This window comes from Panthera leo, chromosome B3 (assembly GCF_018350215.1).
Source record: "Panthera leo isolate Ple1 chromosome B3, P.leo_Ple1_pat1.1, whole genome shotgun sequence".
In the NCBI taxonomy this organism is placed as follows: domain Eukaryota; kingdom Metazoa; phylum Chordata; class Mammalia; order Carnivora; family Felidae; genus Panthera; species Panthera leo.
Window position 1 is genome coordinate 129565402 of NC_056684.1, and position 26535 is coordinate 129591936.

The window sequence follows — 26535 nt, forward strand, 5'->3', positions numbered from 1 at the left end:
TTCTGGTATAATTGCTGAAAAAAATTTGACTTTAATTAAGGAATCATTAAATTTGACCCTCAGAGCCTCTGAAAAATTCAACTTAAAGAAACCTGGCTTAGCCATTTATTCACTCTCGTTTAATTAGATCCTATTCTTAAACAAATGCATGATATAGGTACAGCATATATTTTTATGAGAAAAAGATCTTCGCTCTTAACAGAGCTCAGCGTCCTGCCGATTTTTTCTCACTTCATGTCATAATCTTCTGTGACATCACAATTAATTCCTGTGGAGATGATTATGGAGACATAGAGAGGATTATGATTTCAGGAAAGTGATAAACAGCAGGCACAGAATAAGGCCTTCCTTTACTTCTCAAGGATTACCAGCTTGGTAACAGCAAAAGCCAAGAGGGGGGAGAAAAAGGTTCGTACAGAATATTATAAAATAGCATAAAACTATAGATTTGTCTCTTTTGTGAAAGCCAATTAACTCTTTAAACAGTTTTTTGTCGATTGCATCAGCTTAATTACTTACTTAAACAGGGCATGTTTTGTCAGGTCAATCACATATTTTATTAGTTTTGCTTTAAATTAAGATTCCAAATGTACCTTGCGGTTTAGATTTATCAGCATCATTATTGTGGATATTGGCTACCTGTGAATGTTTAGCTTCGCAAGCACCTCTGACTTTAGGACTTTAGAACAGCAATAAAATAAATTTGGCCTTCACAGAATATACTCATTTCCACTAAAGTTATCAAGACTTGAGTGATAAAGCAAGTGATTTTTTTTTTTTGTCATTTTCGTAAGCCCTGAAAACTTTTGAATGAAGATTCTCCCAGGACCTTTCATTCCACGGAATGATATTCAAAGCATTATGTGCAAAGGATCTGCACGTGTACTTGTACTTAAACATTCATGCTATGACTTGACCCACAAATTTCTTCCGATATTATTCTCCATTTTCAAGTATATAAAGTGAGCACCCTGAGTGAGTCGGGCGTGGCTCACAGTCTTATACCAAAAATGGCAGAAATAGGAAAAGCAGCGGTGAGGATCAAGGTTGACTATCAAACAAATACCATTCCCACCTGACTTTGCCACCTACCAAGTGTTTGCCAATAAGGAGGTTTGGGTAGCTACCATTTTTCAGAATTTTTATTTGTCTAGACTTTCATAGAAGATCCAACTAAATAGATAAGGGGACATAATTTACCAGCTCTGCCCAGCAGGAATTTAAATAAAAATCATGTTTTAAGCTCATAGAGGTTTTTGTTTTGTTCTGTTCTGCTTTTCAAAATTTCTCCAGGCAAGCAGAAGTGTTACTTAATAGTTTTACAAACTATACTCAGGCTTGAAGGATCCAAAACTGTCTACTTTGTCTGTGAGAAACTCTGAGTTATTACTCCTAGAAAGCACAAATGCTATAATCAATAAATGGTTAATTCTTTTCACAATTTTGGCATTGTTCTTTAGAAAATAAAAACAAAATGGAAAGTTTATAAACAACTTTAAGAACCTATAAAATGGCATTTTGTGAGGCTATCTTTTGGAATAGGAAGAACTTTCTTCATAATTACCCAAACACAATTTTCACTCTGAAAGCTTTTTAGCTTTGAAAATTTCCTAAATTATAATTAATTGATTTAAATCTTGCCTTGATGAAAGAATCCAAGCAGATAAGATTAATTTCTTAGTCTCTAACTATCTAACTTACCCAAGAGGCTATTCCAAAATGCTCAGCACTCAGACCCCCATCGATTATAATTTATATAAATGATCTGTTTCTCTGCAAAAGTACTGAGAAAGTACAATAGATACACAAATCAGTGGGCTGGTGGGAACATACAGACTCCACGTGGGCTATTATGAAAGCTGATTTAATTATTTCTTTTCAAAGTTTAATATGCAAAAAGTTAACTTCTAGAAATATTCAGACCATTGCCAGATGGCTATGAAAATTGTTTTTCATTAAATTGGACTGTTCAAATTTTCCAGGCCCATGAATCCAAAGACAGTTTAATCATAGTCAAGAGGGAATTGTAACTCTGGAAAACTAAGCAGAACCCTCCAGCCAGGGCTATAATGATAATTATAATGAAATAAGACCACATGATTGGGAATCGGCCTACAGGAAGGTAATTCTAGCCATCCAGAGTCTGACACGAGAGGTTTATCAAAGGCAAGGCTTGAGAAAAATTCCTAGATAGTCCACTGGAAAAGCAGGAAGAATCTACTCTCTTTAGGAGGGAAGTACACAGTGTCATGCTTGGGTTGTGCATGCCATTGAGTTGGGATTATGGCTTCTCATTTAATATTCATTTACCCAATCAAAGGAACATTTATCAAATGCCTCATTCACTACACAAAGTGTAAATACAAAGTAATGTGACTGATGTTGAAAATAATCTGCTGGATGAGTGATGTTTTCACCTGTGTTCTCATACAGAGTTTTCTGGGAGGTTCTCCAATTATCAAATCATTGGGAAATCCCTCTTTTTGCAAAGCATCTTCAGAATCAGTTCCCAAACAATGTAAGATAATGCATTATTATTTCAGATGCAGACATCTCAAAAACATTGTGACTGAAGTCTGTGGTTCGATGAGCTCTGAGAATTTATGATTAGCTTGCTGTAATGGGGATATATGATGGCATTGCTTGGGGTTTATCATGGCGTTCGTGTTTGTACAAAAATTAGGGATCCGGGGCATCTGGCTGGCTCAGTCAGTTGAGTGTTCCACTCTTGATTTCAGCTCAGCTCATGATCTCACAGTTTTGAGATCAAGCGCTGCATTGCAATCTGCACTGAGTGCGGAGCCTTCTTTGGGATTCTCTTTCTTCTTCTGCCCCTCCCCCACTTATTCTAAATAACTAACTAAATAAATAAATAAACATTAAAAAAAAAAAAAAAAAGATTTTCTCTGGGTACCTGGGTGGCTCAGTCAGTTAAACGTCTGACTTCAGCTCAGGTCATGATCTCATAGTTCATGAGTTCGTGCCCTGCCTGGGGCTCTGTGCTGACAGAGTAGATCCTGCTTTGGATCCTCTGCCTCCCTCTCTCTCGCTCCTCCCCAGCTTGCTCTCTCACTCAAAAATAAATAAACATTAACAAAATAAATAAAATGAAATAAATTTTAAAAAGATTTTGTCTCTCCCCCTCATCCTCTGCCCTTTCCCTGCTCACACTCTGGCAGTATTTTACAAAAAAAATAAAAAAGGATCTATTTTCACACACACACACACACACACACACACACACACACACACACACACAAAGTTCTACACTAAGAAAGGTCTTCTTTCTTTGCCACCAAGAAAAGATTTAAACAGATCTGATGCCTTCCCAACATTTACAACTATTAATCCCGCAGATAGCCTAGAGTGAACTAAATATCTTTGGTTATAAATATAGAGTTAATATAGAGTCCGTTTAATAACTTCCCAGATAATTTCAGAGTTTTGCAGACATTGGAGAGATACGCGGCTTTCCACAAACAATTAAGAGTGAATACTTGCAGCCAATGCATTGAATGGCTGCAGAGGGAGACAGGGCTCTGAAGCAAAAGGGGTACATCTTACCTCAGGAATACTGTGACACGTACAAAGACACTTCAGATTGTAACACAAGTATTCTCTTAGGTCTACTGGTTAAAAGTTGTACCTGATCCTGGTACAAAAGAATTTGAGTCTAACAGAAACTGCTATCTTTCAACATTCCTACATATAAATATGGTACCATAATTCCCATTTAAAAATGATTCAGGGGCGCCCGGGTTGCTCTGCCAGTTAATCCTCTGACTTGAGCTCAGGTCATGATCTTGTGGTTCCTGAATTTGAGCCCCCGCATCAGGCTCCCTGCTGACAGCTCAGAGCCTGAAGCCTGCTTCAGATTCTCTGTCTCCCCTCTCCCTCTACCCCTCCTCCGTTCACAATCTCTTCTCTCTCTTTCAAAAATAAGCATTAAAAAAACTACCATGTGATTCAGTCATTCTCAATACATGACTCTGTAGCAGCCATAAACATCTTCAATCATTATTACAAATATGCCACAAATAGGAGTAGCCACTGTGTTCTCAAGTCATGTTTCTGGGCGTTGACTTGTGGATAGCCTGGCAAACTTCCGGCTCATAAACATCTGACTAAAGGAGACCTGTTTCCACTAGCAGCTGGACTTTAATGTCCAGAAGCTTCGATTCAAAGGGATTAACTTGGTCCGATGACAATGTGATGACTCCATGCATATGTTTCCATTTGTTCTTTTCTGAAAGAGATTGAAACATACACTTCATTTGCAAATGTAAATACACTCAATGATTAAATGTCCCATTAGAATTTTCAGAGAAAAAGATAGGGAAAATTTTTCCTCGTGGTGATTTTGTACTTAGAATTGAGTGAGGTCTTGCTTTAACCAAAAACAATTGCTCCCTTTTCTAAATTTCATTGGGTAAAGCCCACAAACGGTTTAATTCACTAGTAAGACTTTTTAAAACTATTCTTGCATATGCAAAACACGAGTAAGCAGATGGATTTCATAGCAAGTTACACTATTCTTTGGATGCTTTTCTATTCCCTCAGAGAGTCATAGTAGCTACATGTTCTATATGTGAAGGATACTTTATTCCCACAAAAATAACAACAATGAGGGTGACTGGGTGGCTCAGCAGGTTAAGCAACCGACTCTTGATTTTGGCTCAGGTCATAATCTCGTGGTTCGTGAGTTCTAGCCCCGAGCCAGGCTCTGTGCTGACAGTGTGGAGCCTGCTTGGATTCTCTGTCTCTCTCCCTCTCTCCCTGCCCCTCCCCACCCACGTTCTCTCTCACTCTCCAAAATAAACACCCATTAAAAAAACCAAAAATAACAACGATGAAGATAGCTAAGATTTATTGAGCATTTCCTAATGTCAGCTTAATTGCATTATAGATATTATTTCATTTAATTCTGACAACCACATGGTGAGGTTGACATACTCATTATTTCCATTCATTCAGAGATGTGAAGCTTATAAGAGATTAAGTGACTTGCCCAAGGACACTGGAATTAAAGTCAGAGCCTTTAAATTCTACGTGCTACTTCTTTAAACTTTGCAACAAATATCAACTTGCATTTTAGCTAGTTTCTCTCCTGTTTCTCTAGTAAGATTAGACTGTCACCTCTCACGGGGGAAGATTTTATATTATGCTTCTTGGCATTCGTAGAACTCTAACAGCTCCTGGCTCTAGTGCTCAATGAATGAAGAAAGAAATGATGAATGCATGAATGAATGAAGACTTAAAAATAATTAAATCACCTTTCAACCAAGGCAAAATTTACTGTTACTTTCACTTTTTCGTATAGATTTTTTAATGCTTTAAATCTTTGCAGGAAAACACAGAAGGCTCGTATTTTTGTTTTGAAAATACTTGAATGGTCTCAAAGGCACAGAGCTAAATGTTATCACTTGATTTGAGGATGATTTGTTTTGATTTGATGATTATTTGGAGTCCTTCCTCAGAGACAATTCACAGTAACCCTGGCTTCAATAAGCACTAGGGAGGGACTTCTTGTAGTTTATCTAAATGGTGGGGGTCATTAATATGTTTGTTGATCTGTACGGGAGCTAAAATTTTCTAGTAACATCTAGTTTAAACCAGTTTTCTCAGCACAAAGAGTGGGTACATTCACGGCTAAACACCACATCAGGTCTTTGCACTGTTAGTAATGTCACAGATCCCATGGATTCCTGCATCCGTGGTCCAGCTGATAGAAAACTCTGCTCCACACTGTTCAATCATGGACATTTGTTCCCAGAAATGATGAAAATGATTTGATCATAAATAGTTCTCAAATGCTTTAAAAAATTCTTACCTTTTTCTTAGGACCATTAAGATTAGTGACCTTTAGATGATTTAATATTTGCAAAATACCCGAAGCTCCCTGAAGTACTATGTAAATATGAAAATCGCCCACAAGGAAGTCAATATATGTAAATAACCCATAAAAAAAAAAAAAGATAGCTTGAATTAGGCACAAGAGAGGCTGTCCATTTACCTCATTTGAATAGAAACTGCAAACACTAATCCTAGACAGGATTTTTAAGTTTCAGTTATTTTTAAATAATCACTTAAAAAATGTCTTTTTTTTAAGTGTTTTTGAAGAGTTGATGATAAAACTCTACACACAGGAAAAACTGAATCTGCTGTGAGATTAAAATCCAAAGGCTTTCTTTCTCATGAAATGATGCATGCCTTAAACTGATGTAGCACATCACTCAACAGGGGAGGGGACACGGCAGCCACCAAATATCAGCCTTGGTGATGACGGTTTACTTGGTTTATCCCTAAGGTTGTCAATTGCCCTACACCTCTCAGTGTTCAGACTCATTTGTGAGTTACAGTGATGGGAAATACTTGTCACAGCCCAGGAACTGCTTCTTGAAGTCACGCGGAAAGACATAATCAGCTAGAACCGGCACTCAAAAGTTTGGATGCTTATCTGCACTCCGCTCAGAAACAATCTGAATCGTTTTTGATACAATATTCTGACACTTCCCATTTAGATCTTGTTTGAAAGAGCAAGGGCAGAGGCAATCAAAAGTAAAATAAGAATGTGGGCTGGGAAGAGTAAATATTGAAATTTTATGAGCATAAAAGATTCAAATTAAATTTGTGGCGAAGTTCTGAAGAGTGACTTGATGGAAATTCTGGTTAGCTCTCACTGTAGCAAAACCATTTATGCATTTATCGGGTCGGCCTGCAAGGTGCACGTGTGATAAGGTTGGCAAAGATTCTTGTCGAGTCAGGCTCTCCTGTTTCTCAAGTGTCTAACTAGGTGGATCATCAGAGCTAAAACTCTTTTTCTCTTGTTCATTTGTAAACAAATTCCTGTTTCCACAAGTGAGATTTAAACAGTACAGAACCTACAGAGCAAAGATAAGCAAATTCTCTCCTCTTCCTGACTCAGCCTGTCCTCCTCAAACTGCTGATACTCCCTTCCTTGCCCAGAGGGCTCCACTCACTCCTTATTATAATGAAAGTAAAGGCACACCTGGGGTTTGGTAAGGGCCATCTCAGGATCCAGGCTTTCCTGAAATGTACCCTGTGGATATGTGGGAATCTTTAAAAGAGTGTTGGTTGTTTCTTCTTCTGCATTCCGGTACCTCATACCAACTAATCTTGATCCGATGGAAAGACCCAGAATTAGGAGGTGAGATCACTCTTTGAAAAGGAAAAATAATAGGAATCAGATCATCATGTATGCATTGACATATTGCAGAGGCATTTAGTTTAAGCAGTGGTTTGTAAATATTATGGGAAATGTTGGGGAAAAATAGCATGTGTTTGTCCCTCAGTGGCTGGAAAAAAAGGTATTTAATAAATTAATGAATTGTCTATTTATTTTTGTTGTCACTGTTTTGTTTTTCTCTGCTCACTCCTATAGCTTAGATGCCAAAAGAGTGGCACACAAGCGGTACTCAGTATCAGTCATATTAATAGAATCCAACAAATCCATAATAAAATAACAAAAACTAGCATCTCAATATAAATATGGAAAAGTAATAAAGGATACAATTAGAAAAAAAAAGCAGGGGATTAGTAAGAATCAGGGGATTAGTATTCAGCCACATTAATAATCAAAGATATCTGTCTTTTTTATATACATGTAAAGAAAACCTATTTTCTGCCTATCAAAATACCATTGACAAAAATACTAACATAATTTTGATGAAAATTAGCAAAATTACTGCCTAAAATGTACTTTCTGGGAAGCAATAATATTCATATCTAATGCAAAATCTTTAACATATGCATACCTTTGATATAAATTACACTTCTAGGAATTTATGATGAAAATAAGAGGGCGTATATACATATTCAAGAATATAATATTTAATATTCTTTAATATTTAAAGGAAATTAATGTACCTATAACCTACATTACTATCACAAGATTTGGAATATATAAATATGGACATTGCTGTACACAAAACATAAGACATATCAATCAATGTCCCTAGATGTTAACGATCTATCATTTAATCAAAAAGAGACTTACAAGGAAATAAATGTATATGTACACATTATCATATAAAAAGGTGCAAGGATTTTCAATACAATCGCAATAGTTTATATTTAAGTGTTTGACTAAAAGGTGACTTCACCTTGATATTTTTACATCTAGTAAATATTTGAGAAGGTTTATATGCTACATTTATGATGGGATAACATTTTTATTTTAGAAAAATATATCCTTATAGAAACTTAAGAACTCAAAGTTCAATCAAGTTTACTCCAATCTAAAGAATCTATTAAGAAAAGAAACGCAATTTAAAAACTTACAGAAGATTCGAAGAGCGACACACATGCATTTATTTTTGGTCATCTGAATGTCTGAATTGACTCTGACCGTGCACATAATTAGCTTTATATTTTGTTTGTCCCCCAGTAGATGAATGGATTCATCATGGCAACTTACTCAAATATCTTTATCAATAAGGTTTTCTGCTTCTTTTGTTCTGTTTGGAGGTTCTTGCCCAGGATGAGATGGACTGATGAGTCAACCTAAGTGTCCTTTTACACTTGGACCGAATATTATTGGTCTTCTGTGAATTTTGGCAGCCTAAACTAACCAGTACTCTGGATGAACTAAACAAGTTGAGTGTCTGATCTATAAAGCTAAGGACACTGGTGGCGCTTTTACCACCAGAAGGCACTGTCAGCCTGAGAGCCCTGCTTCTCACACTGCCAGCAGCTCTTCCTGTAGGCTCTTGCTTCGTGTGGTGTAACTGGGCTATCCTTGCTGTTTCATAATTATCGGGGGACAGGTAGCTTTTAAATCTACACTATCTGTAGGGTACATGGCATAAAAGTCCTCCTGTGATGACTACTGCCCAGCCCACCCCTCCAGCCTCTTTCCTGAATATATCCTGCTCAGTTATTACAACTAGTTGAATTTTCCTATTTGCCATTTAGATGATTCCTGCAGCCTGTCCTAACCTCTACTTTCTGCTGTGCAACTTTCTCTGCTAGGTCTTTGTGGACTTCTTGTGCCAAGCGATGACTGTGGTCTCACAGTTCACTGCACACAACCCTACTGACATATCACATTGGTACATATTGGTTTCCTTACCTCTCTGTCTACCAGATTCGGATTCCCTGGAAGGAAAAGCACCTATGTCTGTTATTAGCACTTCGTAGGACAATGACAGACACTAACCACTCAAGAAGTGTTAAAACAGGAATGAACGAATGAATGATGAATAACAGCATAAATGAGTGGTAATAAAAATAAAATAAAGAGATTATTCTCTCTTCAAGGATAAAATCATTGTGGCATTTAGTTACTCCATCTAATTCTGCTTTGAAGAAATGGTGCTGTAATTATGACAAAAAATAAAGTAATCAACACTCTTTTAACAAATGAAATGCAGCACTTTTTGACTTTCAATGTTTCATAATTACTGTATCTTTTACTATAGTTATTACAAATGTTGTAAGCTACAGGAACAAAATTAAAAAGAAAATCAAACAAATCCTGAGCAGATAATTAACACATTACTATGCCATAGCCATTCTCTCTCTTTCTGTTCCTTATGTTACTTTCATGTCGTTTACTGTAAACATTGACTTGGACCCCAATATGTGTCAGGTACTGTTTTATGAGTTAGGGGTACACAGGGAACAAGATCAACAAGGTTCATGGCTTCACAGTGTCCATGCTGGGGGAAAAGAGGGAAGCAATCAATGACAAATCAATAAACGTATTAACAGTAAGACTTCAGAACAGAATAAATAATGGAAGGACCAATATACTATGGTGTACATAACTGATGGTAAATGGTGTTTCTGAACCATAAATGGTGGTTGGGAAGGATCTATCTAGAGAAGTAATAATGAAATTCCTGACCTGGACAACAGTGCCTAGAAACTTCTCTTTGTCTGCCTGATCATGACTTGGACTTCCTAGTCCCAAATCCATACCTACTTTGGTAATCTCCCCAAAACAATGCTGTGGCTGATTAAGAAAGAATTCCTCAGAAGACGGAATTTCAAGATTATACTTGCTCCTTATTTCATGGATCTTCCGGATGCTGTCAGATTTCAGGCTTGAAATCTGTCTTGACATTTCCTAGATGCATTTTTGTTTTGCCTTTCCACTAGTTAATTGGTGACATATTTGCTATTTTTCAGTGATTTGCCCGACCCATGGGCACAGTGGGATACTTGTCTTCTACATTTGTACTTCTCATCAACCAACCAACAAACAAACACCAAAAAACTAAAGCTGTTGAAATTGATGAAGCAAGCCACAATGTCTCAAGCTTTAGAAAAAATGTTCCTGGCATATCAAATGGAATAGAAAATTATTTGATCTTGTTAGTAAGCATTTTCTTGTTTATTTTGTGTTTAATACAATTGTCTTCTCCAACAAATGGATTATTTTCAAGAGACATCCTTTGTTGGACAGAGAAACTTTTGACAGTCTAATTTAGTGATGTTGCCATGAAGAAAACTTGAAAGAGAAGGCAGAAGCCAAGTGCAGCAAAATGACACCAAATGGCACATTTCCCATTGCTTTCAAAACAGTGTCTGTTGTCACATACCCCTACCAATCTCACACACACACACAAAAGCAAAGCAAAACACAGAAAGGAAAATACGCATAAAAAGAACAGGAAAGGCACACAACCAGGCATGCACACACACCACTGATCCACAGGTTTGAAGACTTTAAACCATAGTTTCTTATTTTAGCTTCGAGAAAAATGGTAGCCATCTTTAGATGGCTATTAAAGTTTGTAAGTGGTAAATCCTTTGACGATTTCTTCAATCGTTTCTTAGACGAGCCAAGAGCCTCCTGCCATCCCAACTCTAACACTTACAGATTTTTTTTCTTCTTTCCCTTCATTTGGCAATTAATCACTCATTACCATGTCTGGCATCTCGAGTATTGATACCATGAAGTGTTATATAAATGGTTCATTTCCCTCGGCAGGTCTCCATACTTTGAGCACTCAGAGCTTCTGAGAGGCTTGAGTCACATTAATTGATGCTTCTCTATTTCCTTGTAAATAATTCAATTACTTGAACACAAACATACAAATATGCATGTAATTACAAATTTTAATAATTAATTAATGAGGACAACAAAAGGTCGGGGAAGTCTTATCTGAAGAAGCAAACACTTAAGACCAGCTGAGCGGTTGTAGAAAGCACATTTTAGCAAGGCTGAAGAGCAGGACGTAAATCCAGGAATCCCAGGATAGCTGATGATTACAAACCCACAGGGAATCTTGGAGACATAATCTGGAAGAGAACACAGAAGCCACATTATACAGGTGTTTGTAGGACTTACTACCTAAAATTTGAATTTCATTCCAAGTATTAAAAGATAAATGAAGCACATTAAAATTTGGAGGGATTTTATTCGAGCAAGCATTGACTCCAATCAGGCAAGACCAAACAGTAGGTAGGAGAGCTTTACCCACAGAAGCTAGGGGGCAAATTTTTTTTTTTAATTTTTTTTTAAGTTTATTCATTTTTGAGAGAGAGAGACAGAGGGTGAGCAGGGGAGGGGCAGAGAGAGAGCAGGAGACAAAGAATCTGAAGCAGGCTCCAGGCTCTGAGCTGTCAGCACAGAGCCCAAAGCAGGGCTTGAACTCATGGACCCTGAGATCATGACTTGAGCCGAAGTCAGAAGCTTACCCAACTGAGCCACCCAGGGGCCCCAAGGGACAAGGTTTTTCTAGAGAAGATGGGAGCAAAGCAAGGAAATTATTTATGTGACTATAGCTTAAGTACTTGCCTTATTTGGGAAAGTGAAGTTCATTGTTAGTGATTGGTTTTCTTCTTAACCTTGAGTTATTTTTAGGAATTGTCTCTGGCTTAGGTTCTAGTTTACTTATGTAGGTGACCAAGGTGTTACAGCCACCTCACTGTAATGCCTCCTTGTTTGAGTACTTTAACCAAAATATAATGGAGAACCAGGAAAAGATATTATGGAGGAGAGTAAAATTTTATATTGTTGAAATGATGCCACATTATTTTTTTCCCTTGACCCAAGGTCTCACGATTCTCTTCTTTTTTACATTGCTTCCAGATTAACCAACTTGAAATACAATTTCTCTTTCACTCTCTTCAGAATTATAATCACAACCACTGCACTAATGGAGAGCTTGCTGTGTGCATCTCACATATATTTTCACATTTATCCTTTATTATCACCGTAAAACTCTGGTGATGGAGAGATTAATACTTCCACTTTAAAGATAAAGAAACTCAGAGCTAGAGAAGTTAAATAGCCTGCCGTATTTACCCTGGGTTTGCCAACTCTAAAGCTCAGGGTGGAATACTGTCCACTATCTTCCACAAACCACACCGTTCTCCTGTTACCACCTCAATCACGTTTGAGCTCATAAATGTGTCCTATTGGAATACATTCATAAACGCACATAACTCTCCCCCTATTCCCATCCAACAAACTGCAGTTGATCTGTTTCCTTTACCCACTCGTCCCCATCTCCAAACCACTACAGAACATGCTTATTCTACCACTTTTTGTGATAATTTACTAGAAAGACCATTGGTCAGCAGGAAAGTTGAGTTTTCATTCATAATTCTCCACTTATTGGGCCTCACTGAGCCTCAAAAAGTTAAAGTTAGAATGGTAATCTAACCTACCCACCAGGAATGGAGTGAAAATTAAATGAAGTGTTGAACATAGAGGGTTTTTTTGACTCAGAAAAGGACTATGTAAATGTACATTTTATTTTATGTATTGTTTTAGACCCTTTCTGTGGCCAGTAATGATCCCCCCTACCCTCCATATATCTAAATGCCCTCTCCCAGACTGAGAGCAAGGGAACACTATGGAAGCAGATATTCTCATTGATCTTAACCACCATATTCCTTTTGTTCATTGTCATGTTCATACCTAGTTAAGAACAAATTATTATACTGTCTTGTGTTTTCCATATGTGTATTCATGCTTGGCTATCATTGACGCAGAGTCAGTACAGGATCTTATTTTTCACCGTCTGCACCCTTACCAGGTCTGCCATAGTACTGCTAGAAAAGCAAAGAATAATGGTTCAGAGAATAGGTCCTGGCAACAGACAGACCTGGTTTGGAATCCTGACTCAAACAGTTAGCTGGAAAACATTGGCTAAAAACTCTCCCAGCCTCATGTTTCTCACCTTTAAAATGGGGTTATTAATTCCATCTTCCTCTTTAAGTTGTTGTGAACTTTAAGTCAAGAGAAGTATGGGTAATGCAGCGGTTGCCTTCCTTTCTGTTAACTATTACTCTTACCTTCCTTCTTGCTATAACTGGTGTAGTGCCTCATTTATTTTCGTGTTCCTCAAAATCATCAGTTTGCTGGAAGTTTAGTTAATGTCTGTTTGCTAAATTAAATATATCATCTATTCCTTTGGACTTCTCTATGCAGTGTATCCACGTTAAGCAATTGGACTGACCCAGATTTTCTAGAAGAGCAATTTCCACTCAACCTAAGATAAACCCCAGCCAAGCTTCCTCACGCCTTAGATGAAAGAGGTTGTACTTTGTTTTGTCAACTGATGCCATTTCACACAGACCAACAGCAGGTATAATTTACTTTGAATAAGTCCTATCAGTGGTTATCATGATATTTTTGTGTATTTCATAATTTTAGGGGCACCTAGGAGGCTCAGTAGATTAAGTGTTCTACTCTTGATTTTGGCTCAAGTCATGGTCTCACAATTCATGAGATTGAGCCCTGAGTCAGGCTCATGCTTTGCATGGAGCCTGCTGAAGATTCTCTCTATCCCTCTCCCCCCATCCCTCTGCCCCTCCCCTGCTCATACTCTGTCTCCCCAACAACAATAATAATAATAATAATAATAATTTTAAAGGTCAGCACTTAAGGCTTGTTTTTCATGGAATATAGAAATAGCCCAGCTGAAAAAGTTGAGTTGATAATTGTATTTATTTATTATTTATGTATGTAGGTATGTGTTTATTTATAGATTTATTACTGATAACTAGGGATTGCATGGAAGAGTATGTGTCTTTTTTTTTGAAATGGTAAAGAAAGCAAAGTATGGAATTGCTCCCAGTAACTAAGTGAAGAATGCACCTGCAAATGACTTAGTTTGCCATCTTTAATCTCTGAATGGTTTTAACTAGATATTAATTAGTGTATCATGTTAAATTCATTACACACTTTATGAATATCTTGAATCCTCTTACCATAAGTAAATAATATAGAAAGCATAAAGGATAAAATATTAAGTAATTTGGACAAAGAAGACTTTGGAAAACACTTTACAATAAACTTATATGCCTTTGGAACTATATTAATAAAATTAAGAGGGTTTAATCATGCCGAGTCTTGTTTACATTCAAGGGATTAAACTCACTGGTGGATTTGAGAATGGAGGTTTTTTAAAGGACAATGTGAACATAATTTGGCCTTTAGCTAATTTGTAATTGAAAAGTTCAATTCATTAAGCAGATTTGTCTTTAAAGCTTATGTGACAGAGCCTATCATTACTTTAGAATTTCGCAGAACACTGAGGTCAACTGAGCCAAGGAGTTCTTTGAAACTTTTAATTTTTAAGTATGCAAATATGTTGGAGACTTGAAGCATAAGTAGAGGGGAACATCAATTTAACTTCCTCTGCTACAATTCTCTTGTCCCTTTTCCTTTCCTTCTCTCTGTCTCTGCTGTTGTCTTCTTCCATCTTACCTGCAAGTAATTCTAGTACATGGAATAGACTGGCGGAACAGAAATAGAGATCCCAGAGCTTACCAAGTCTGTCTCAGCCTTACAAACATGAGTCCAGTGGGAAGGGTAACTGATTCAGCCTGATACTAGAGTCTGAGACCGAAGGCCAGTGCAAATGCTGTTCCCTGAGAATGGGTTGGGAGGTGGGGTAGAGATGTGGTCTGCTCCATAGCTATGTGACACTGGGCAAGTTGTTTTACCTCTCTCCACTTCCATGTCCTCACCTATGAAGTGAAGATAATATCAATGCCTACTGTAGGGATTTTGTGAATGCGTATTGAATAAGACAATCTCGGTAACCACTTAACCCCATGCTCTAAGCAGTGTGTGGTCAATAAATGTTTGCTGTTATGAGGACATGCTGTTTTGTATTATTAATATATAAGATATATAGGTAGGGAGTATAAGAGATATAAAGAGGGAAATTTTAGAAAACAAAATAGCCTGGTAAGAAGAGTCAGATTAAAATGGTAGCATCTCTAACCATCAGCATCGCTATCTGGAAAATGGGAATAATTATAGTGTCTACTGTTTTAAGAATTCATTGAAACACTGCGCCTAAAGCATTTAATCTGGTGCCTTGCACATGATGAACACTTGAAAAATGGTGGCTGTTATGATGACAGTAGTAGTAAATAAAATGACATAGAGTCGGGGTTAGCAGTGGAATGACCTGGTTGCAATGTACAGGCTAGAGACGGGGACATTTGGAACCAAATGACAAATGAGTCATTGAGTCTTACAAAATCGTAAAGAAAATTGTGATACTTCTTTCTCTCCTGAAAACCCTGTAAGCCCTTCCCATCGCTGTATCTTAGTGCTCCTTAAACGTGTCACTTAGATCCTATTTCCACATATGTTATTATATGGTATGCCTCCTACTTGATTGTCTCGTAAGGAATAATGTGCAAGCTATGACGTGCTGGCACCTGAGTTATGTTTTTCCCAAATACATACAAAAACAAATTTGTAACTATCAAATTAAAAATGAGATCATCACTAAAAAACCCAAATATTGTGTTGTGATAGCGTATGGTCCATTTTCAGGAAACGTTGAAACTAACACATGTTAATTACCACCATTGCTGCTACGAGTCAGGAGGTTCTGGGAGTAAGAACAGTCACACTGATTTCAGTTATTTCGGTTTGCTTGTCTACTATGGTTGCTTGTTGGTTCTCCTCAATCCCTAATCCCTCTACAGTTAGTCCAATCCTGGAAAGCTTTTCACCCGATACTCATGACAAGGTGATCCAAGAGCTTAACATTTTACAGACAGCTCAGACACTTCAATAGATTTTTCCTATCTCATTTCTTGTGCATATGTGTTGTGTATTTTATTATATTAATGTTGTGCATAGTGTGTGCATGTGTGTTTATTCAATATTATAGTATATTATATTAATTTTGCACAGGCTAGTGAAAATCAGGATGTGATATTTCTAAGTCTAAGCCTTAGGTCTCCACAGAAAACTCAGGTAAAGTACTGAAGTTAGTATTTCTAAAGACAAACTTCTACCCCTAGTAGCTTCTTTCTTACCCCCCCCCCTTTTTTTCCTCCTCCCTCCTCCCGTAATATCTCTTGAAAATGGAGGTAAAGTTGAGTCATTCAGCTCAAGTGGTCCAGATAATTTACTCACCTTAATACTTCACTTGGAGATAGAGACTATTAATTGTTACAACTCTGAGTAGTTGAGAGATAAGAAAGATGTACTGAGGAAAGGATGGACGTAAAATAGCTCATTAAAGCATCCTCGTCCGCCCTCCCCTCTCTGAGATTCAGGGAGCTTTTATGATCCACCTGTGTGATTCTCATCATCACGCTAACCCGGCGCTTCCAGGACGACAGAACAGTCCCCTAGACTCCCTCTGAGCTTTGGGTCAGGTTTTTCATTTCACACATCATTCACCTCCTCGCTCCAGTGATCCTGAAGAGCCAATAACCCACCTGATCCTGTGTGCACATTAGCGCCAATCATTTAAATGCATACTTTGGAGAGGTGGACTATAATACGAATTCCTAAAAAACATACACACTGGGGACTTTTATAGTGGATTCTCTTAGAAATCACCTCAGAAAGTGATAAAATTTCAAGCCAGAAAACAGAATAGTTTATAGGTCCTGACCAACCTTCACGATTACAGTAATGTTTCCTTGGGCGAGCTTCTCTTTTTGTGCTCATAATATGGAATTGAACTTGAGTTTACGTTAAACAAACATTATGTTCCTTAAATACAAAAGATCTTCTTCAGTCAAGTTGGCTTAATGTGGCAGCCTATCGGAGAACAAGGAGAATCCATTTTTACCTGTAAATTGGTCCTTGTCTCCAAATATCCATATGCTCTAATATTCAAAAGTGAATATTCCCAAATTTGGTACTTTCTACCTGACACCAACACAAATAGCTTAAAATTAAATAGAAAAAATACACATAATACTTTAAAGTCAGCAACCTGAAATTGGGTCAGTTTGTGATTTAAAAGGAAAGTAAATTAATAATTGAACATTGATGAGATTTTTTTGCTCCCATTAGAAGCTTTTCTACTCCTGTATTAGGTTAACAAACAATGATTACATGTTTGGGGCTGCTATAAAATATTAATTAGCTGGAAAAAATAGAAGATTTGAACAGAAAGTAATATCAGCCACATTTTGACCTTAAAATCGCATTTGTATTTGGGTGCATAATGTTAAAAAGACATTACACAGTAGCAGAACCCTGTGTTTATTTAGGAATTGGGTGACTGGTTTTTTTTTTTTTGTTTGTTTTGTTTTGTTTTTATGGAATCTCTTAACCCTGGGTAATGAATGTTGATTAGACTAGGGAACCAATCCCAGTAAAGCCAACTCAATTATAGCCATTGGTTTAAGCAGGAGAGTTCGACACTTACTTATAAAGAGGGGAGGGGTTATTTTGGAAAGGGGAAATAATAGGAAAATTCTCCTTCCCTTAAAACTGAGACATGAAAATAGAACACATTTCTTCCTAACCTTGGATATTAAAGTTCATAATGTGATGTTTGGGGCTTGCAGTCATATTATGAACACATTACTGAGCTACGATGGTAGAATAGTTCACCTCCTGATTATATTTTCTCACGAGATAATATATTTCCTATTGTTGAAGTCATTTGTAGTAAGATTTTCTGATACCTCAAACTGAAAGCATGCTAATATCTTTAACTTCAAGATTTTGGATCGTGTTTGTGTTAATCAGATTGAGCTGAATAAGCCAAAGTTTATTTCCATACACATAAATTTGGCCACATTTCAGTGGATTTCCAGGTAAACTCGTCGTATTGACTTAGGGATTCTTTATTTTTAACATCTTAAGGTCCTGCAATCTCAACACATGATTTCCAGGGTTACTGAATGAGAAAAAGAGAGAGATAGGGCACTACCTAAAACTTTCTACTGCCGCAAAACGATGGTGACTTTCATTTAGTCCATTAGCCAGAGCCAGACACATAACTCAGAACATCCACAAGAGACTGGGAAGTGTAGGAAACCTCTTGGATATTCAGTGAGCTTTTAAAATCCTCTGTCACAGTGAACATGGTCAGGCTATAGAGATGCTAGATGTCAGGATTGGGGAATTCACTATTCTTACTATATAAGAACAAGAAGGGACTCTCCTGATTCCCTTTAGTTCTCACTTAGTTGGAAAAAAATTTAGATTTAACTTAATTCCAGAGAAATAGTTTTATAAGAGCTAGAATAGGAGAAAAGGCAAACTGTAGGGAACCACGCATGTGTGTAGTAGACGGTCCCTAATGGGGCAATGGTCCAGAGCATGGACGCTGAAGTTTGATGGACCTGTGTCTGTACAGAGCTCATTTATGTGCTAAGCTGTGCAGCTTAGAGTTTCAGGGTGAGCTTGAATTGCTCAAATGTGCTTCGTTCATCGAAAAATGCACAATGTATGATCAACCTTATTTTGCTTTGTGGTACAGTAAGCATGAGTGTTAAGTGAGTCCATCAGTGACCTGAACAAAATCTTGAGGATCCAGTATGGCATAGTCATTTCTATCGTGTGTTTTTCAACACCACCAGGCAATTCTCACATTCTCAGTGGACACGGCCAAGGTGTCCTATGAATTTAATGCAATTCCGACTCTATCTCCTTAGAGATAGTGTCATATCCTACAGGTTAAGTGCTCGGTCTCACAGCACTGCTCCCACTTCAGACACCAATTCCAAGTCCAGGTGTCTATAAACTGCTATAAATGGGAAGTTCCCACACGCCCCTTCTTTGGGTCCAATTAATTTGCTAAAGTGGCTCAAGGACTCAGAGAAACATTCACTTACATTTAGTATAAAGGATGTGATAAGGGATACAGATGGATAGTTCGATGAAGATGTACATAGGGCAAGGTTCAGAGGGTCGAGAGTCCTAGAACGTCCCCCGCTCCTGGAACCATGGTGCACAATGCTCCAGACGCATTCACCAACTTGAAGCTCATCTTTTCTCCTTGTTCAAGAGATTTTATAGATCTTTAATCTCCACCCCATCCCCCTTTCCCAGAAGTCAGTGGGCAGGGTTGAAAGTTCCAGCTCTCTAATCACTTAGTCTTTCCGGTGACCAACCCACTAAGGCTATTTAGTGGTCCTGTCCTAAGTTACCTAATCATCATGAGCTAAGGTGTAATTGAAAGGAACTCATTATGAATAACAAAAGACGCTCCTACCACTCAGGAAATTACAAGCATTTTTAGGAGCTTTGTGCCAGGAAGCTGGGACAGAGACCAAATATATTTCTTCTTATACCACACTATCCTATGTGAAAGGAGCATTTTCTTTTATTCTCTAAGCTTGCTGTTCAGTATGCATATATTATAACTAAAGTGCAGAATAAGTAAAACGAATAAATGTGTCATTTTACAAATAAAACAGGGCATTCTTTCTTAGGCAAACTTTTTTCTTCTCACTGTCCATGTTTGGTATTTTACAATAATGCCACAATTTTGTCAGTGGAAAGAGGGTAGAAAAGTCAATTAAGTATATTTACGCTTATATTAGGCAATTACAGTAAATGTAATGCCATACCAATAAGCATGGGTGATTTTCTTAGGAAAGTCTTAGATTATAAATTCTGCATTGTATTTCCCAACTCTCTGCAGTACATCCATAAGAAATAATGCTAGAGAGATTCTGTGATATTGATGTTTTAAGTGCATCTGGCATAAACAGCACCCCTATTATTCAACCATAATTCTGTCAAAACTTGCTACTGTTAAAAAAGAGACAATATACTCTAAATGGAGTCACTTGTGCTAAACCCCACATCACTAATTTGAGACTTACTCCTTAACTCAATTACAATTTCAGCCCCTCCCAGAAATGGAATCTTAAACCAGTCCATTTAGAATTACCTGGTCGGCACTAGTGAGGTAATCTGTTTGATGGACCCTGTGGTCCTCTAAAGGAAAGTGACCTTGCCACAATCAGTTCTTTGCTAGTATAACTTTCTTGCCCCACCTCCTTCTGCTTATAAAAATCTTTCATGTTGTGCAGCTCTTCAGAGCCCTTTTCTCTTTGCCATATGGGATGCTGCCTGATTCATGAATCCTTGAATAAAGCCAGGGAGATCTTTAAATCTTACTCAGTTGATTTTTTTTTTTTACACTACACTTTCCCATTTTAAATATACAATGAACAAGAATAGCTTGGGTATAAAAGACTATTAATCCTTACATGTCACCAAAGGCAAACTTCGGCCTTTAATGAATTGCATTTGCATCATGGTATGTGTATGTGCATCCATGTGTGCATGTGTGTGCGCGTGTGCACACATGCGCACATGCACGTGTTTCGTGCCGGTGTGGTGAATTGGAAGAAGAGGGGAAGTAGTGTTTTCTTGTAGCCAGCTCTCCATTCATTCACCAACTCCTAATGAGCACTTACTGTGTACAGAAAATTGGGCTAAGAGAGCAAATACGTTCTGTGTCTGTAAAAAGTAAAGTTTAGCTGCAAAGATGGACATTAAATAAATAAACTCAATAAAGTATGATCAGTGTCATGGCATGTTAACATGTTCAATGAATATTTACCCGATGATATGACCTAGTTTAAGTGAGTTAGGGAAGGCTTAAGGGCAGAACAGATACTTAACTGAATAATGAGTAGGAGGTAGATAGGAAAAAAAAAAGTGGGAAAACCATACCCATACATCAACGCATGCCTTCTTTTATTCTGAGATTTTAGTTTCTGCATTTTGTTACATATGTGTGTGCTCTGGCCTTTTTTCGGTCACATTGGATTCTGATAAATAAGTACATGTGTGCTAGTTGTGGGACCAGGAAAAAGTCTTTAACCAAGTAGATATCCTTGATTCAAACTGTTAAATTGATATTAGTTAAAACATCAGCTAACCGGGTGCCTGGGTGTCTGAGCATCTGACTCTTGATTTAGGCTTAGCTCACGATCTTGCAGTTGGTGAGATCGAGCTCCCCCATCGGGCTCTGCAGAGAGTGCATCTCCTGCTTGGGATTCTTTCTCTCCCTCCCTGCCTCTCTGCCCCTCCGCTGTTCATCCTCTCTCTCTCTCTCTCAAAATAAGTAAATAAACACTAAAAAATTTTTTTCAGTATAAATTAGCATATTGATATATTAATTAAAGGCAATTAACATATTAATTAAATTTTACCTCTGCTTGTGTTCGGTGGACCAGAAGAAGTAGATGCCAGGGAGAATGATCAGCAGGAGCAGACGGACTAGGGGAGAAGCATAGACTGAAGAATGTGGACTGATTGATGAAGCAGAGCATCCATTGTGCATATGTACTGACCCACTGGATTAGAGAGGGGGCAGAGTGATGAGGGCTGCAGTAACAGTAATGCCCACCAACAGCTGGATATTGCTCTCGAGTAACACACAAACACCCATTCACGCCTAGTCTTTGTTTTGATCTTTATGTCAAGACACCTTCAGTCCAATATCTCAACCTCTTACACGGCGTAAGACATGACATAATGCATTTCGTATTCCAAATCTACCATTAATTATTGCTGAGGCTTTAGGCATGACACTGAAAGCATCTTTGCCTGGTGCAAGTCTTTCTTCTATGATACAAAATATTCATGTTTCTCTCAAACCAGAAAAATGAATGCCCGTTCCCTTTGTAGAATAAATTATGAAATTCACTTTATCATTCATTCTTTCCAGTGGAGCTCTTGTTATCTGATGCAACCAAGAATCAATAATAAAGAAATGGTGGGTATTTGTTATAATGTCCTGAGGCTCAGCATTAGTGACAAGGATATTTCTAACTACCAACTAATAAATGGATCTTGATTTAATGAAATTTGTGTATTAAGAGTGAGTCCTGCTTTTTTCTATTGAGAAGCCAATTTTATTTACTCAGTAAACAATAGTGAGAGACTACTGCACATTGGAACTCCAAAACAAATCTGATAAAACCTTATTCATACAAAGTTGGTCGCTAGAGACATAAAAATTCACAGTCCAGTGTATTACTTTAACTTACATGCACGTGTGATTCTATAACAGTACATCTGATCCTCACAATAAACTTGTGGGTTAGATTAAGGCAGAAAGTTCACGTAATTTGTCTAATTGCCTGGAGTTTGTAAAATTGGTGTTTAAATCTTAATCCTTCACTCCAAAGTGTGTGTTTTTCTCAATAAGTTCTGATTATTTGAAAACTAAGAATCAATGGATACATATGCATGCATCCATAAGTAGACCTGTATAATTCAAACCCATTTTGTTCAAGGGTCAACAGTATTTTTAAAAGTTTCTTATATGCATATTCAAATTCCCCGATGTACTCCTTCAACTAAGGTGCATATATCAATACATATATGTTATCCACAAAACCACAAACTCAACCATGGTATAGGGGGTCTCTCTCCAGAAGGGTTTCACCATAAGCCACATACAGGGTCATATCCAGTCTCTTCTAAGAGCCTACAGGCCCTGGTCTGACCCTGAATCACCAGTCAGGACTCCTCTCTTCCCATTGTGGTTTCCAGTTTTTATTCTGTCACTTTCTCACTCATACAAATTGATGTGCCTCCTTCCTAGGGTCCTGTTCTGTCAACCAAAGGGGATTCGATTCGATCTGTCCTGTTCATGTCATGAAATGCTTCATTTCACCTTTCCTCAAAGCAATTGATGCCAGCTAGCCCTAGACCTCCACAATTAAGGGGACCAGCAGGAAGCAATCTATTAGTGATCGTTGGAAGGAATAAGGATCAGCCCCAAAATGGTATGTGGTCACCAACTCTAGACAGAGAGTTTTGCATAATTTTATGCCTCCCCTGCAATGAACTTGTATCATCTACGTCTTAATAAGAATATTGGGTGTTCCTTTATGCTGTAAATGTAGTGGTACACGTGGAAACATCCCAGTCTGAAAATACCACACCTGGGCCAGTCGTTGGCCCGAATAAGATCATCATAAATGTGATGGTAGTCAGGGTGAAGACCAAATATGTTGCTGCTAAAAGCTGTCCCAAGATTGCATACAAAAGTTCTGTTGTTGACAAGAAAGCAGTTTTGCAACAATATCAGGCTGGTGGTGGCATAACTTTGCTGCACTCTTACCTTGCCAGCCACTCATTCCTTTTCCGACTGAATAGAAATGATTGTGTTTCTTCCTCACGTTTGCCTACTCCTGTTTCTTGCCTCCATTTACATTATGTATATTTTAGTATGCAGTTGGCAATTGACTGCTTAGCAACTATAAAATTATTTTGGAGAAGAATCTATATCAAAAAGGCAACTTTCAATAATGTAGTGCATGTCCTTGGAAAACTAATTTTAATGGAAAGAGATGTTCAGCCAATACAGATATGCTAAAGAGTATGAACATACATTTTAGTATATCTACACATAATAAAAATGGGAAATTAATCTTTACGGTCCTTGTTTTAATTATTTTTCTGAAGAGGTATCCTATTTATCTATTGTTTGGCTCTTTTCCTAAACCAATACTATTAAGTTAAGAATTATTTCTTCTTAATCATTACAAACAGTTGCTACATTTCCTTTTTGCAGTATGCTTATTTCTTTTTATATGTAGGAAAAATAAACAGTATGTTGTATTACAATGCCATTAAGTCATTCCAAAATTTTCTGGACGTGAAGATTCACAATTATGCACATTACAGCATGCCTAAGCATGTATGTGCAGGGGGCGGGGGGGGGTGGGTAAGAGTGACAATTCTGCATTTAAGAAGACATACTGGGAAGGTATAGTATATAATGTACAAAGGGGGGAAGAACATGTACATAGGGGAGCAAACAGAATATACAGTTATTTTAGTTTTCCCACAGCACCTTTTTTTTTCTAGGAATTTAATTTTTCTCCCCAATTTCATTATTGAAGCAGGAGTAGCCATATCACACCATGTCTTCCTTTCTTGGACAGAGTTAATTGATCTTCTAGTAAGACATAGGCTTCAAAATTGGCTGGTAGTAGGAACACCCAGGCCACCAACACCACTGAGCCACCCCAGATGGTTGGTTCAGTGGTTGGGAACCAACCATAAGCTGAACTTGTGAGACACTTCATCAAGATTTCTGCACTTGAGCCAAAGAAGCTGGAGTATTAACTCCTTGGATGTTTGAGTCACAATATGTGCAATAAAGAAACCACCCACAGCCATGTTTTCTGCTTCATGAACTTAAATGGGGGAAGATATTCTACAACTGAAAGGGGCTGAGAAAAGAGATGCTTGGAAAGGAGCAGAGAAAAATAGAGAAAAAGTCCTAACATTGTTGGAATCCTCGGATCCCTTAATTTCTGAAGCCCAAATACTTTCCTTTCATTGGTTTCTGAATTCAAGAATCTCCTTAGTACATTCCTCCTTTTTGAGTAAGCTAGTTTGAATTGAATAGCTGTTACTTTGCCCCAACGTGTGTTAATTATACCGTATGGTACCGAAGAGTTGCCTGGATCAAAAGTGCAGCAAAGTGGACTGGCCATTTCAGCCTCACCAAAGGGCTGTTCAGGTCATGATCTAATATTGGGAAACACAAAGATCACTGTGAAAGCCTCACTAATCAGGGGATTTAATCCAAATTGTGTGGCACCACTGTTCTGTTGCAGCTGCATTCTCAGGACCATGGTTAGCTGTCCAAACTGCAAAAACACTTTGTATGGCAGAAGCAGGGAGTAGTTCTCAGACTACATTAGATGCCCACTTCATTCAAAGAACATACAGGCCAATAAGACAAAAGGCAGACTGAATAATACTAGGTCAAGATGATTGACTTCCCACACTTCCATAGAGCTGGCTGCTGTATTATCCTACACAACTCTCTATTAATAATCTTTACTCTGTTCCCCTCTCTTCTCTGACCCAGGCTTGGTTATCACAAGAGTTAACATTCTTTCCTGCCCTATACATGTAGTCAGGAATATGGAAAAATAAAATGAGTCAGGATCTGGGATTTTCTGAACGAGAACACATCATCTTTTAAGATCTATGACTTCAGAGTTCAAGGTAGACAAGGGTATATGTGGGTCCCTGCTTTCCTTCCATCTGCATTAGAGGTAGAATGAGCTTATGGTGGTTGAATCACCAAAACTACTGAGTACATGCTTTTCTTCTTTGAGAGACAGAGACAGTGTGAGTAGGGGAGGGGCAGAGATAAAGGGAGAGAGAGAATCATAAGCAGGCTCCCTGCTGTCAGCATGGACCCCAACGTGGGGCTTGAACCCATGAAACTGCGAGATCATGACCTGAGCCAAAACCAAGAGTCAACAAATACCAGCTGAGCCACTGAAGCAGCCCTAGTACATGCTTTTCAATAACAGTATTTTATATCATTTACCTGAATGTATCTGTGTGTGTGTATATGTTTTGTTTTATTATCAGTTTTATGGACTTATTTAAGATGTCTGAGAACTACTCACTTCAGATAAAAAGTATTCTTGACAACTCTTTATGTCAGTCTTTTTTTTATTACATTATTATTATTATTATTATTATTTTGAATTGGTGGGTTTCATTTCAGGGTGATAATAGATGATTTGTACCTTTTTAGTAATCATCTGAAGGCAAACCACCTTTGTTTATTAGTTTGCTATTTCTCCTGGGAAATGATTTTCTAGAATTCCTGCCCAGTTGGTCCAATTTAAGGACTCTTAACCCAAGGTTGAGGAGATCGAATAATAAAAAGTCATCATATGACCCTGGTATTCATGACATAACTTGTACTTTACTCATAAACTTTAGTCTAATTTTTAAACATTTTTGACTATAGATGCTGGAGAGGATGTGGAGAAATGGGAACCCTCTTGCACTGTTGGTGGGAATGCAAACTGGTGCAGCCGCTCTGGAAAACAGTGTGGAGGTTCCTCAAAAAATTAAAAATAAACCTACCCTATGACCCAGCAGTAACACTGCTAGGAATTTACCCAAGGGATACAGGAGTACTGATGCATAGGGGCACTTGTACCCCAATGTTTATAGCAGCGCTCTCAACAACAGCCAAATTATGGAAAGAGCCTAAATGTCCATCAACTGATGAATGGATAAAGAAATTGTGGTTTATATACACAATGGAGTACTACGTGGCAATGAGAAAGAATGAAATATGGCCCTTTGTAGCAACATGGATGGAACTGGAGAGTGTGATGCTAAGTGAAATAAGCCATACAGAGAAAGACAGATACCATATGTGTTCACTCTTATGTGGATCCTGAGAAACTTAACAGAAACCCATGGGGGAGGGGAAGGAAAAAAAAAGAGGTTAGAGTGGGAGAGAGCCAAAGCATAAGAGACTCTTAAAAACTGAGAACAAACTGAGGGTTGATGGGGGTGGAAGGGTAGGTCAT

The 26535-nt window shown here is 37.8% G+C and overlaps 1 long non-coding RNA gene across 2 annotated transcripts; it reads left to right on the plus strand.

The window, feature by feature from the left end:
• The first annotated feature begins 329 nt into the window (after nt 1-329).
• Nucleotides 330-24279, plus strand: LOC122221403. Of its 2 annotated transcripts, XR_006203194.1 has the most exons (4): nt 330-408; nt 13409-13565; nt 22773-22956; nt 24121-24279. It is a non-coding gene; the product is annotated as an uncharacterized LOC122221403 (long non-coding RNA). The 2 variants fall into 2 exon arrangements; XR_006203195.1 differs by lacking the exons at nt 22773-22956; nt 24121-24279 and adding an exon at nt 21397-21882.
• The last annotated feature ends 2256 nt before the right edge of the window (nt 24280-26535 follow it).